The 16,197-nt window shown below is 32.3% G+C and overlaps 1 protein-coding gene across 3 annotated transcripts in view; it reads left to right on the top strand.

The window, feature by feature from the left end:
• LOC127265246 (uncharacterized) overlaps positions 1-16,197 on the top strand; it is a 56,911-nt gene that overhangs the window by 4,280 nt on the left and 36,434 nt on the right. The window lies entirely within an intron of this gene.

The raw sequence follows: 16,197 nt of genomic DNA, 5'->3' as shown, positions 1-16,197 counted from the left end.
AAAATTAATGCATGCATGTCCCGGGACCGACGTAGAAATAAATCTATTCCTATATGCATAATGCTAAATTAAATTAAATGCATAAATGTAAAAGGAAAGGGACGGATTACTCCCTATGATGTATTCGGTCGTCCGATCATCCGGCCGCTCCCTCTCGTATGCATCTAAAAAGATTTAAAATAGATATTAGTATATATGTATAGGAAACAAAAAAGTAATATTAAAATCACTTACCTTGGATTTGAAATCGAGATCGAAGGATCTTTGCGGATCCCCTCGTCTCCACGTAAGCTTTACCTACAAATTAAAAACACTTGATAATAAGTTAGTATAAAATATAGAAACAAAAAAATTAATGCATGCATGTCCCGGGACCGACGTAAAAATAAATCTATTCCTATATGCATAATGGTAAATTAAAAAATTAAATGCATAAATGTAAAAGGAAAGGGTCGGATTACTCCCTATGATGTATTCGGTCGTCCGATCATCCGGCCGCTCCCTCTCGTATGCATCTAAAAAGATTTAAAATAGATATTAGTATATATGTATAGGAAACAAAAAAGTAATATTAAAATCACTTACCTTGGATTTGAAATCGAGATCGAAGGATCTTTTCGGATCCCCTCGTCTCCACATAAGCTTTACCTACAAATTAAAAACACTTGAAAATAAGTTAGTATAAAATATAGAAACAAAAAAATTAATGCATGCTTGTCCCGGGACCGACGTAAAAATAAATCTATTCCTATATGCATAATGCTAAATTAAATTAAATGCCTAAATGTTAAAGGAAAGGGACGGATTACTCCCTATGATGTATTCGGTCGTCCGATCATCCGGCCGCTCCCTCTCGTATGCATCTAAAAAGATTTAAAATAGATATTAGTATATATGTATAGGAAACAAAAAAGTAATATTAAAATCACTTACCTTGGATATGAAATCGAGATCGAAGGATCTTTGCGGATCCCCTCGTCTCCACATAAGCTTTACCTACAAATTAAAAACACTTGAAAATAAGTTAGTATAAAATATAGAAACAAAAAAATTAATGCATGCATGTCCCGGGACCGACGTAAAAATAAATCTATTCCTATATGCATAATGCTAAATTAAATTAAATGCATAAATGTAAAAGGAAAGGGACGGATTACTCCCTATGATGTATTCGGTCGTCCGATCATCCGGCCGCTCCCTACGTATGCATCTAAAAAGATTTAAAATAGATATTAGTATATATGTATAGGAAACAAAAAAATAATATTAAAATCACTTACCTTGGATTTGAAATCGAGATCGAAGGATCTTTGCGGATCCCCTCATCCCCACGTAAGCTTTACCTACAAATTAAAAACACTTGAAAATAAGTTAGTATAAAATATAGAAACAAAAAAATTAATGCATGCATGTCCCGGGACCGACGTAAAAATAAATCTATTCCTATATGCATAATGCTAAATTAAAAAATTAAATGCATAAATGTAAAAGGAAAGGGTCGGATTACTCCCTATGATGTATTCGGTCGTCCGATCATCCGGCCGCTCCATCTCGTATGCATCTAAAAAGATTTAAAATAGATATTAGTATATATGTATAGGAAACAAAAAAGTAATATTAAAATCACTTACCTTGGATTTGAAATCGAGATCGAAGGATCTTTTCGGATCCCCTCGTCTCCACATAAGCTTTACCTACAAATTAAAAACACTTGAAAATAAGTTAGTATAAAATATAGAAACAAAAAAATTAATGCATGCTTGTCCCGGGACCGACGTAAAAATAAATCTATTCCTATATGCATAATGCTAAATTAAATTAAATGCCTAAATGTTAAAGGAAAGGGACGGATTACTCCCTATGATGTATTCGGTCGTCCGATCATCCGGCCGCTCCCTCTCGTATGCATCTAAAAAGATTTAAAATAGATATTAGTATATATGTATCGGAAACAAAAAAGTAATATTAAAATCACTTACCTTGGATTTGAAATCGAGATCGAAGGATCTTTGCGGATCCCCTCGTCTCCACATAAGCTTTACCTTCAAATTAAAAACACTTGAAAATAAGTTAGTATAAAATATAGAAACAAAAAAATTAATGCATGCATGTCCCGGGACCGACGTAAAATTAAATCTATTCCTATATGCATAATGCCAAATTAAATTAAATGCATAAATGTAAAAGGAAAGGGACGGATTACTCCCTATGATGTATTCGGTCGTCCGATCATCCGGCCGCTCCCTACGTATGCATCTAAAAAGATCTAAAATAGATATTAGTATATATGTGTCGGAAACAAAAAAGTAATATTAAAATCACTTACCTTGGATTTGAAATCGAGATCGAAGGATCTTTGCGGATCCCCTCGTCTCCACATAAGCTTTACCTACAAATTAAAAACACTTGAAAATAAGTTAGTATAAAATATAGAAACAAAAAAATTAATGCATGCATGTCCCGGGACCGACGTAAAAATAAATCTATTCCTATATGCATAATGCTAAATTAAATTAAATGCATAAATGTAAAAGGAAAGGGACGGATTACTCCCTATGATGTATTCGGTCGTCCGATCATCCGACCGCTCCCTACGTATGCATCTAAAAAGATTTAAAATAGATATTAGTATATATGTATAGGAAACAAAAAAATAATATTAAAATCACTCACCTTGGATTTTAAATCGAGATCGAAGGATCTTTGCGGATCCCCTCGTCTCCACGTAAGCTTTACCTACAAATTAAAAACACTTGAAAATAAGTTAGTATAAAATATAGAAACAAAAAAATTATTGCATGCATGTCCCGGGACCGACGTAAAAATAAATCTATTCCTATATGCATAATGCTAAATTAAAAAATTAAATGCATAAATGTAAAAGGAAAGGGTCGGATTACTCCCTATGATGTATTCGGTCGTCCGATCATCCGGCCGCTCCCTCTCGTATGCATCTAAAAAGATTTAAAATAGATATTAGTATATATGTATAGGAAACAAAAAAGTAATATTAAAATCACTTACCTTGGATTTGAAATCGAGATCGAAGGATCTTTGCGGATCCCCTCGTCTCCACGTAAGCTTTACCTACAAATTAAAAACACTTGAAAATAAGTTAGTATAAAATATAGAAACAAAAAAATTAATGCATGCATGTCCCGGGACCGACGTAAAAATAAATCTATTCCTATATGCATAATGCTAAATTAAAAAATTAAATGCATAAATGTAAAAGGAAAGGGTCGGATTACTCCCTATGATGTATTCGGTCGTCCGATCATCCGGCCGCTCCCTCTCGTATGCATCTAAAAAGATTTAAAATAGATATTAGTATATATGTATAGGAAACAAAAAAGTAATATTAAAATCACTTACCTTGGATTTGAAATCGAGATCGAAGGATCTTTTCGGATCCCCTCGTCTCCACATAAGCTTTACCTACAAATTAGAAACACTTGAAAATAAGTTAGTATAAAATATAGAAACAAAAAAATTAATGCATGCTTGTCCCGGGACCGACGTAAAAATAAATCTATTCCTATATGCATAATGCTAAATTAAATTAAATGCCTAAATGTTAAAGGAAAGGGACGGATTACTCCCTATGATGTATTCGGTCGTCCGATCATCCGGCCGCTCCCTCTCGTATGCATCTAAAAAGATTTAAAATAGATATTAGTATATATGTATCGGAAACAAAAAAGTAATATTAAAATCACTTACCTTGGATTTGAAATCGAGATCGAAGGATCTTTGCGGATCCCCTCGTCTCCACATAAGCTTTACCTACAAATTAAAAACACTTGAAAATAAGTTAGTATAAAATATAGAAACAAAAAAATTAATGCATGCATGTCCCGGGACCGACGTAAAATTAAATCTATTCCTATATGCATAATGCCAAATTAAATTAAATGCATAAATGTAAAAGGAAAGGGACGGATTACTCCCTATGATGTATTCGGTCGTCCGATCATCCGGCCGCTCCCTACGTATGCATCTAAAAAGATCTAAAATAGATATTAGTATATATGTGTCGGAAACAAAAAAGTAATATTAAAATCACTTACCTTGGATTTGAAATCGAGATCGAAGGATCTTTGCGGATCCCCTCGTCTCCACATAAGCTTTACCTACAAATTAAAAACACTTGAAAATAAGTTAGTATAAAATATAGAAACAAAAAAATTAATGCATGCATGTCCCGGGACCGACGTAAAAATAAATCTATTCCTATATGCATAATGCTAAATTAAATTAAATGCATAAATGTAAAAGGAAAGGGACGGATTACTCCCTATGATGTATTCGGTCGTCCGATCATCCGACCGCTCCCTACGTATGCATCTAAAAAGATTTAAAATAGATATTAGTATATATGTATAGGAAACAAAAAAATAATATTAAAATCACTCACCTTGGATTTTAAATCGAGATCGAAGGATCTTTGCGGATCCCCTCGTCTCCACGTAAGCTTTACCTACAAATTAAAAACACTTGAAAATAAGTTAGTATAAAATATAGAAACAAAAAAATTATTGCATGCATGTCCCGGGACCGACGTAAAAATAAATCTATTCCTATATGCATAATGCTAAATTAAAAAATTAAATGCATAAATGTAAAAGGAAAGGGTCGGATTACTCCCTATGATGTATTCGGTCGTCCGATCATCCGGCCGCTCCCTCTCGTATGCATCTAAAAAGATTTAAAATAGATATTAGTATATATGTATAGGAAACAAAAAAGTAATATTAAAATCACTTACCTTGGATTTGAAATCGAGATCGAAGGATCTTTGCGGATCCCCTCGTCTCCACGTAAGCTTTACCTACAAATTAAAAACACTTGAAAATAAGTTAGTATAAAATATAGAAACAAAAAAATTAATGCATGCATGTCCCGGGACCGACGTAAAAATAAATCTATTCCTATATGCATAATGCTAAATTAAAAAATTAAATGCATAAATGTAAAAGGAAAGGGTCGGATTACTCCCTATGATGTATTCGGTCGTCCGATCATCCGGCCGCTCCCTCTCGTATGCATCTAAAAAGATTTAAAATAGATATTAGTATATATGTATAGGAAACAAAAAAGTAATATTAAAATCACTTACCTTGGATTTGAAATCGAGATCGAAGGATCTTTTCGGATCCCCTCGTCTCCACATAAGCTTTACCTACAAATTAGAAACACTTGAAAATAAGTTAGTATAAAATATAGAAACAAAAAAATTAATGCATGCTTGTCCCGGGACCGACGTAAAAATAAATCTATTCCTATATGCATAATGCTAAATTAAATTAAATGCCTAAATGTAAAAGGAAAGGGACGGATTACTCCCTATGATGTATTCGGTCGTCCGATCATCCGGCCGCTCCCTCTCGTATGCATCTAAAAAGATTTAAAATAGATATTAATATATATGTATCGGAAACAAAAAAGTAATATTAAAATCACTTACCTTGGATTTGAAATCGAGATCGAAGGATCTTTGCGGATCCCCTCGTCTCCACATAAGCTTTACCTACAAATTAAAAACACTTGAAAATAAGTTAGTATAAAATATAGAAACAAAAAAATTAATGCATGCATGTCCCGGGACCGACGTAAAAATAAATCTATTCCTATATGCATAATGCTAAATTAAATTAAATGCATAAATGTAAAAGGAAAGGGACGGATTACTCCCTATGATGTATTCGGTCGTCCGGTCATCCGGCCGCTCCCTACGTGTGCATCTAAAAAGATTTAAAATAGATATTAGTATATATGTATAGGAAACAAAAAAATAATATTAAAATCACTTACCTTGGATTTGAAATCGAGATCGAAGGATCTTTGCGGATCCCCTCGTCTCCCCATAAGCTTTACCTACAAATTAAAAACACTTGAAAATAAGTTAGTATAAAATATAGAAACAAAAAAAATTAATGCATGCATGTCCCGGGACCGACGTAAAAATAAATCTATTCCTATATGCATAATGCTAAATTAAAAAATTAAATGCATAAATGTAAAAGGAAAGGGTCGGATTACTCCCTATGATGTATTCGGTCGTCCGATCATCCGGCCGCTCCATCTCGTATGCATCTAAAAAGATTTAAAATAGATATTAGTATATATGTATAGGAAACAAAAAAGTAATATTAAAATCACTTACCTTGGATTTGAAATCGAGATCGAAGGATCTTTTCGGATCCCCTCGTCTCCACATAAGCTTTACCTACAAATTAAAAACACTTGAAAATAAGTTAGTATAAAATATAGAAACAAAAAAATTAATGCATGCTTGTCCCTGGACCGACGTAAAAATAAATCTATTCCTATATGCATAATGCTAAATTAAATTAAATGCCTAAATGTTAAAGGAAAGGGACGGATTACTCCCTATGATGTATTCGGTCGTCCGATCATCCGGCCGCTCCCTCTCGTATGCATCTAAAAAGATTTAAAATAGATATTAGTATATATGTATCGGAAACAAAAAAGTAATATTAAAATCACTTACCTTGGATTTGAAATCGAGATCGAAGGATCTTTGCGGATCCCCTCGTCTCCACGTAAGCTTTACCTACAAATTAAAAACACTTGATAATAAGTTAGTATAAAATATAGAAACAAAAAAATTAATGCATGCATGTCCCGGGACCGACGTAAAAATAAATCTATTCCTATATGCATAATGCTAAATTAAAAAATTAAATTCATAAATGTAAAAGGAAAGGGACGGATTACTCCCTATGATGTATTCGGTCGTCCGATCATCCGGCCGCTCCCTCTCGTATGCATCTAAAAAGATTTAAAATAGATATTAGTATATATGTATAGGAAACAAAAAAGTAATATTAAGATCACTTACCTTGGATTTGAAATCGAGATCGAAGGATCTTTTCGGATCCCCTCGTCTCCACATAAGCTTTACCTACAAATTAAAAACACTTGAAAATAAGTTAGTATAAAATATAGAAACAAAAAAATTAATGCATGCATGTCCCGGGACGGACGTAAAATTAAATCTATTCCTATATGCATAATGTTAAACTAAATTAAATGCATAAATGTAAATGGAAAGGCACGGATTACTCCCTATGATGTATTCGGTCGTCCGATCATCCGGCCGCTCCCTCTTCACAAAACCTTCTTCATCCCCTTTTCGGAATTCCACCTGCCGCTGCCCTGCCCCCCGTAATTCTCCAGAACCCTCTTCACAAAACCTTGTTCATCCCCTTCTCGGAATTCCCTGTGCCTGCCGCTGCCCTCGGAAATTCTCCAGAACCCTCTTCACAAAACCTTCTTTATCCCCTTCTCGGAATTCCCCCTGCGCCTGCTCCTGCCCCCAGAAATTCTCCAGAACCCTCTTCACAAAACCTTCTTCATCGCCTTTTCGGAATTCCCCTGCGCCTGCCCCTGCCCCCGGAAATTCTCCAAAACCCTCTTCACAAAACCTTCTTCATCCCCTTCTCGGAATTCCCCCTGCGCTTGCCCCTGCCCTGCTCGTACCCCATTGCATTTGCATTGCAGCCCCAAAAACTTATAATAATGTATACAAAATCAAAATAAAGAATATTTATAATGTATGCTTTAACGGCTACTTACCTAATATAAAAAACTTACCATATATAATTTCAGATTTTAATATTATATGTATATTAAAATTAAAATCAAAATCAAAATCAAAATCTAGGCTTAACGGCTACTTACCTAATATAAAAAACTTACCATATATAATTTCACATTTTAATATTATGTGTATATTAAAATTAAAATTAAAATCAAAATCAAAATCTATGCTTAACGGCTACATACCTAATATAAAAAACTTACCATATATAATTTCACATTTTAATATTATTTGTATATTAAAATTAAAATTAAAATTAAAATCAAAATCAAAATCTATGCTTAAAGGCTACTTACCTAATATAAAACTTACCATATATAATTTCACATTTTAATATTATGTGTATATTAAAATTAAAATAATTTCTTTTTTTAATATTATGTGTATATTAAAATCAAAATCATTATGCTTAACGGCTACTTACCATATATAATACCCTCCTATGTAATCTAATAAAAATTAAAATAATTTCTTTTTTTAATATTATACGTATATATATATATTTTTATATTTAAATTATATTTTATTGCTTCTATAAAAATATAATATTTTATTTGAATATACTGCTAAAATTACATATATTTTTTTATAATCATTAATTTTATTATATTACTAATGATTTTTTAAATAGATCAATAATTTAAAATTTATTTTACCGGTGTATTAATTTTGTATTTTTAGTTTAAAGTAGTGTAAAAAAAAAATACCCCCTCCGTCCCAACTAATTTGTCCATTTTAGCTGAGGCACGAAGTTTTAGTTATGATGTAATTAGTAAGTAATTAAGAAATATATTAGTAAAAATAATTATGGTATATTAGTAAAAATAATTATAGATTAGAATGACTTAATAGTTAATTAAAATAAAAAATATATATATAAATTATGAATTTTAAAATAGGGTAAACTGTTTTTTTAGTCCCGTAACTGGACCCCTTTATCATTTTAGTCTTGTAAGTGGAGCCTGTCGCAAACTAGTCCCATAAGTGAAAAATTTTCGTTGTTTTAGTCCTCCGGCGCCGGAGATGCCCGCGTGGCTCTGCGGAGGTGACGTGTCCGCCAGGTGTCCTGCCAGGTCAGCGACACCTGGCAGACACGTGGATTTTTTTATTTTTTTTAATTTTTTTAATTTTTTTAAATTAGATCAAATAAAAAAAATATAAAAATACAAATAAGATTTAAAATAAGTTTTAAAAACAATTATAAAAAATGAAAAATAAAAAAAAAAAAAATCCACGTCAAAAAGAAAGGGACGGATTACTCCCTATGATGTATTCGGTCGTCCGATCATCCGGCCGCTCCCTCTCGTATGCATCTAAATATAATTAAAATAGATATTAGTATATATGTATAGGAAACAAAAAAATAATATTAAAATCACTTACCTTGGATTTGAAATCGAGATTAAATGATCTTTGGGGATCCCCTCGTCTCCACATAAGCTTTACCTACAAATTAAAAAACTTGAAAATAAGTTAGTATAAAATATAGAAACAAAAAAATTAATTCATGCATGTCCCGGGACGGACGTAAAATTAAATCTATTCCTATATGCATAATGTTAAACTAAATTAAATGCATAAAAGTAAAAGGAAAAGGACGGATTACTCCCTATGATGTATTCGGTCGTCCGATCATCCGGCCGCTCCCTCTCGTATGCATCTAAAAAGATTTAAAATAGATATTAGTATATATGTATAGAAAACAAAAAAGTAATATTAAAATCACTTACCTTAGATTTGAAAATCGAGATCGAAGGATCTTTGCGGATCCCCTCGTCTCTACATAAGCTTTACCTACAAATTAAAAACACTTGAAAATAAGTTAGTATAAAATATAGAAACAAAGAAATTAATGCATGCATGTCCCGGGACGGACGTAGAAATAAATCTATTGCTATATGCATAATGCTAAATTAAATTAAATGCATAAATGTAAAAGGAAAGGGTCGGATTACTCCCTATGATGTATTCGGTCGTCCGATCATCCGGCCGCTCCCTCTCGTATGCATCTAAAAAGATTTAAAATAGATATTAGTATATATGTATAGGAAACAAAAAAGTAATATTAAAATCACTTACCTTGGATTTGAAATCGAGATCGAAGGATCTTTGCGGATCCCCTCGTCTCCACATAAGCTTTACCTACAAATTAAAAACACTTGAAAATAAGTTAGTATAAAATATAGAAACAAAAAAATTAATGCATGCTTGTCCCGGGACCGACGTAAAAATAAATCTATTCCTATATGCATAATGCTAAATTAAATTAAATGCATAAATGTAAAAGGAAATGGACGGATTACTCCCTATGATGTATTCGGTCGTCCGATCATCCGGCCGCTCCCTCTCGTATGCATCTAAAAAGATTTAAAATAGATATTAGTATATATGTATAGGAAACAAAAAAGTAATATTAAAATCACTTACCTTGGATTTGAAATCGAGATCGAAGGATCTTTGCGGATCCCCTCGTCTCCACGTAAGCTTTACCTACAAATTAAAAACACTTGAAAATAAGTTAGTATAAAATATAGAAACAAAAAAATTAATGCATGCATGTCCCGGGACCGACGTAAAAATAAATCTATTCCTATATGCATAATGCTAAATTAAATTAAATGCATAAATGTAAAAGGAAAGGGACGGATTACTCCCTATGATGTATTCGGTCGTCCGATCATCCGGCCGCTCCCTACGTGTGCATCTAAAAAGATTTAAAATAGATATTAGTATATATGTATAGGAAACAAAAAAATAATATTAAAATCACTTACCTTGGCTTTGAAATCGAGATCGAAGGATCTTTGCGGATCCCCTCGTCTCCCCATAAGCTTTACCTACAAATTAAAAACACTTGAAAATAAGTTAGTATAAAATATAGAAACAAAAAAATTAATGCATGCATGTCCCGGGACCGACGTAAAATTAAATCTATTCCTATATGCATAATGCTAAATTAAATTAAATGCATAAATATAAAAGGAAAGGGACGGATTACTCTCTATGATGTATTCGGTCGTCCGATCATCCGGCCGCTCCCTCTCGTATGCATCTAAAAAGATTTAAAATAGATATTAGTATATATGTATAGGAAACAAAAAAGTAATATTAAAATCACTTACCTTGGATTTGAAATCGAGATCGAAGGATCTTTGCGGATCCCCTCGTCTCCACGTAAGCTTTACCTACAAATTAAAAACACTTGAAAATAAGTTAGTATAAAATATAGAAACAAAAAAATTAATGCATGCATGTCCCGGGACCGACGTAAAAATAAATCTATTCCTATATGCATAATGCTAAATTAAATTAAATGCATAAATGTAAAAGGAAAGGGACGGATTACTCCCTATGATGTATTCGGTCGTCCGATCATCCGGCCGCTCCCTACGTGTGCATCTAAAAAGATTTAAAATAGATATTAGTATATATGTATAGGAAACAAAAAAATAATATTAAAATCACTTACCTTGGATTTGAAATCGAGATCGAAGGATCTTTGCGGATCCCCTCGTCTCCCCATAAGCTTTACCTACAAATTAAAAACACTTGAAAATAAGTTAGTATAAAATATAGAAACAAAAAAATTAATGCATGCATGTCCCGGGACCGACGTAAAATTAAATCTATTCCTATATGCATAATGCTAAATTAAATTAAATGCATAAATATAAAAGGAAAGGGACGGATTACTCTCTATGATGTATTCGGTCGTCCGATCATCCGGCCGCTCCCTCTCGTATGCATCTAAAAAGATTTAAAATAGATATTAGTATATATGTATAGGAAACAAAAAAGTAATATTAAAATCACTTACCTTGGATTTGAAATCGAGATCGAAGGATCTTTGCGGATCCCCTCGTCTCCACGTAAGCTTTACCTACAAATTAAAAACACTTGAAAATAAGTTAGTATAAAATATAGAAACAAAAAAATTAATGCATGCATGTCCCGGGACCGACGTAAAAATAAATCTATTCCTATATGCATAATGCTAAATTAAAAAATTAAATGCATAAATGTAAAAGGAAAGGGTCGGATTACTCCCTATGATGTATTCGGTCGTCCGATCATCCGGCCGCTCCCTCTCGTATGCATCTAAAAAGATTTAAAATAGATATTAGTATATATGTATAGGAAACAAAAAAGTAATATTAAAATCACTTACCTTGGATTTGAAATCGAGATCGAAGGATCTTTTCGGATCCCCTCGTCTCCACATAAGTTTTACCTACAAATTAGAAACACTTGAAAATAAGTTAGTATAAAATATAGAAACAAAAAAATTAATGCATGCTTGTCCCGGGACCGACGTAAAAATAAATCTATTCCTATATGCATAATGCTAAATTAAATTAAATGCCTAAATGTAAAAGGAAAGGGACGGATTACTCCCTATGATGTATTCGGTCGTCCGATCATCCGGCCGCTCCCTCTCGTATGCATCTAAAAAGATTTACAATAGATATTAGTATATATGTATCGGAAAAAAAAAAGTAATATTAAAATCACTTACCTTGGATTTGAAATCGAGATCGAAGGATCTTTGCGGATCCCCTCGTCTCCACGTAAGCTTTACCTACAAATTAAAAACACTTGAAAATAAGTTAGTATAAAATATAGAAACAAAAAAATTAATGCATGCATGTCCCGGGACCGACGTAAAAATAAATCTATTCCTATATGCATAATGCTAAATTAAAAAATTAAATGCATAAATGTAAAAGGAAAGGGTCGGATTACTCCCTATGATGTATTCGGTCGTCCGATCATCCGGCCGCTCCCTCTCGTATGCATCTAAAAAGATTTAAAATAGATATTAGTATATATGTATAGGAAACAAAAAAGTAATATTAAAATCACTTACCTTGGATTTGAAATCGAGATCGAAGGATCTTTTCGGATCCCCTCGTCTCCACATAAGCTTTACCTACAAATTAAAAACACTTGAAAATAAGTTAGTATAAAATATAGAAACAAAAAAATTAATGCATGCTTGTCCCGGGACCGACGTAAAAATAAATCTATTCCTATATGCATAATGCTAAATTAAATTAAATGCCTAAATGTAAAAGGAAAGGGACGGATTACTCCCTATGATGTATTCGGTCGTCCGATCATCCGGCCGCTCCCTCTCGTATGCATCTAAAAAGATTTAAAATAGATATTAATATATATGTATCGGAAACAAAAAAGTAATATTAAAATCACTTACCTTGGATTTGAAATCGAGATCGAAGGATCTTTGCGGATCCCCTCATCTCCACATAAGCTTTACCTACAAATTAAAAACACTTGAAAATAAGTTAGTATAAAATATAGAAACAAAAAAATTAATGCATGCATGTCCCGGGACGGACGTAAAATTAAATCTATTCCTATATGCATAATGTTAAACTAAATTAAATGCATAAATGTAAATGGAAAGGCACGGATTACTCCCTATGATGTATTCGGTCGTCCGATCATCCGGCCGCTCCCTCTCGTATGCATCTAAAAAGATTTAAAATAGATATTAGTATATATGTATAGGAAACAAAAAAGTAATATTAAAATCACTTACCTTGGATTTGAAATCGAGATCGAAGGATCTTTTCGGATCCCCTCGTCTCCACATAAGCTTTACCTACAAATTAAAAACACTTGAAAATAGGTTAGTATAAAATATAGAAACAAAAAAATTAATGCATGCTTGTCCCGGGACCGACGTAAAAATAAATCTATTCCTATATGCATAATGCTAAATTAAATTAAATGCCTAAATGTAAAAGGAAAGGGACGGATTACTCCCTATGATGTATTCGGTCGTCCGATCATCCGGCCGCTCCCTCTCGTATGCATCTAAAAAGATTTAAAATAGATATTAATATATATGTATCGGAAACAAAAAAGTAATATTAAAATCACTTACCTTGGATTTGAAATCGAGATCGAAGGATCTTTGCGGATCCCCTCATCTCCACATAAGCTTTACCTACAAATTAAAAACACTTGAAAATAAATTAGTATAAAATATAGAAACAAAAAAATTAATGCATGCATGTCCCGGGACGGACGTAAAATTAAATCTATTCCTATATGCATAATGTTAAACTAAATTAAATGCATAAATGTAAATGGAAAGGCACGGATTACTCCCTATGATGTATTCGGTCGTCCGATCATCCGGCCGCTCCCTCTTCACAAAACCTTCTTCATCCCCTTCTCGGAATTCCACCTGCCCCTGCCCTGCCCCCCGAAATTCTCCAGAACCCTCTTCACAAAACCTTGTTCATCCCCTTCTCGGAATTCCCTGCGCCTGCCGCTGCCCTCGGAAATTCTCCAGAACCCTCTTCACAAAACCTTCTTTATCCCCTTCTCGGAATTCCCCCTGCGCCTGCTCCTGCCCCCGGAAATTCTTCAGAACCCTCTTCACAAAACCTTCTTCATCCCCTTTTCGGAATTCCCCTGCGCCTGCCCCTGCCCCCGGAAATTCTCCAAAACCCTCTTCACAAAACCTTCTTCATCCCCTTCTCGGAATTCCCCCTGCGCTTGCCCCTGCCCTGCTCGTACCCCATTGCATTTGCATTGCAGCCCCAAAAACTTATAATAATGTATACAAAATCAAAATAAAGAATATTTATAATGTATGCTTTAACGGCTACTTACCTAATATAAAAAACTTACCATATATAATTTCAGATTTTAATATTATATGTATATTAAAATTAAAATCAAAATCAAAATCAAAATCTAGGCTTAACGGCTACTTACCTAATATAAAAAACTTACCATATATAATTTCACATTTTAATATTATGTGTATATTAAAATTAAAATTAAAATCAAAATCAAAATCTATGCTTAACGGCTACATACCTAATATAAAAAACTTACCATATATAATTTCACATTTTAATATTATTTGTATATTAAAATTAAAATTAAAATTAACATCAAAATCAAAATCTATGCTTAAAGGCTACTTACCTAATATAAAACTTACCATATATAATTTCACATTTTAATATTATGTGTATATTAAAATTAAAATAATTTCTTTTTTTAATATTATGTGTATATTAAAATCAAAATCATTATGCTTAACGGCTACTTACCATATATAATACCCTCCTATGTAATCTAATAAAAATTAAAATAATTTCTTTTTTTAATATTATACGTATATATATATATTTTTATATTTAAATTATATTTTATTGCTTCTATAAAAATATAATATTTTATTTGAATATACTGCTAAAATTACATATATTTTTTTATAATCATTAATTTTATTATATTACTAATGATTTTTTAAATAGATTAATAATTTAAAATTTATTTTACCGGTGTATTAATTTTGTATTTTTAGTTTAAAGTAGTGTAAAAAAAAATACCCCCTCCATCCCAACTAATTTGTCCATTTTAGCTGAGGCACGAAGTTTTAGTTATGATGTAATTAGTAAGTAATTAAGAAATATATTAGTAAAAATAATTATGGTATATTAGTAAAAATAATTATAGATTAGAATGACTTAATAGTTAATTAAAATAAAAAATATATATATAAATTATGAATTTTAAAATAGGGTAAACTGTTTTTTTAGTCCCGTAACTGGACCCCTTTATCATTTTAGTCTTGTAAGTGGAGCCTGTCGCAAACTAGTCCCATAAGTGAAAAATTTTCGTTGTTTTAGTCCTCCGGCGCCGGAGATGCCCGCGTGGCTCGCCGGAGGTGACGTGTCCGCCAGGTGTCCTGCCAGGTCAGCGACACCTGGCAGACACGTGGATTTATTTATTTTTTTTAATTTTTTTAAATTAGATCAAATAAAAAAAATATAAAAATACAAATAAGATTTAAAATAAGTTTTAAAAACAATTATAAAAAATGAAAAAAAAATAAAAAAATCCACGTCAAAAGGAAAGGGACGGATTACTCCCTATGATGTATTCGGTCGTCCGATCATCCGGCCGCTCCCTCTCGTATGCATCTAAAAATAATTAAAATAGATATTAGTATATATGTATAGGAAACAAAAAAATAATATTAAAATCACTTACCTTGGATTTGAATCGAGATTAAATGATCTTTGGGGATCCCCTCGTCTCCACATAAGCTTTACCTACAAATTAAAAAACTTGAAAATAAGTTAGTATAAAATATAGAAACAAAAAAATTAATTCATGCATGTCCCGGGACGGACGTAAAATTAAATCTATTCCTATATGCATAATGTTAAACTAAATTAAATGCATAAATGTAAAAGGAAAAGGACGGATTACTCCCTATGATGTATTCGGTCGTCCGATCATCCGGCCGCTCCCTCTCGTATGCATCTAAAAAGATTTAAAATAGATATTAGTATATATGTATAGGAAACAAAAAAGTAATATTAAAATCACTTACCTTGGATTTGAAATCGAGATCGAAGGATCTTTGCGGATCCCCTCGTCTCCACGTAAGCTTTACCTACAAATTAAAAACACTTGAAAATAAGTTAGTATAAAATATAGAAACAAAAAAATTAATGCATGCATGTCCCGGGACGGACGTAGAAATAAATCTATTGCTATATGCATAATGCTAA

The sequence above is a fragment of the Andrographis paniculata genome, unplaced genomic scaffold (genome assembly GCF_009805555.1).
Source record: "Andrographis paniculata isolate CXL003 unplaced genomic scaffold, ASM980555v1 Contig72END, whole genome shotgun sequence".
NCBI lineage: Eukaryota > Viridiplantae > Streptophyta > Magnoliopsida > Lamiales > Acanthaceae > Andrographis > Andrographis paniculata.
This window is presented reverse-complemented; position numbering and strand designations above follow the sequence as displayed.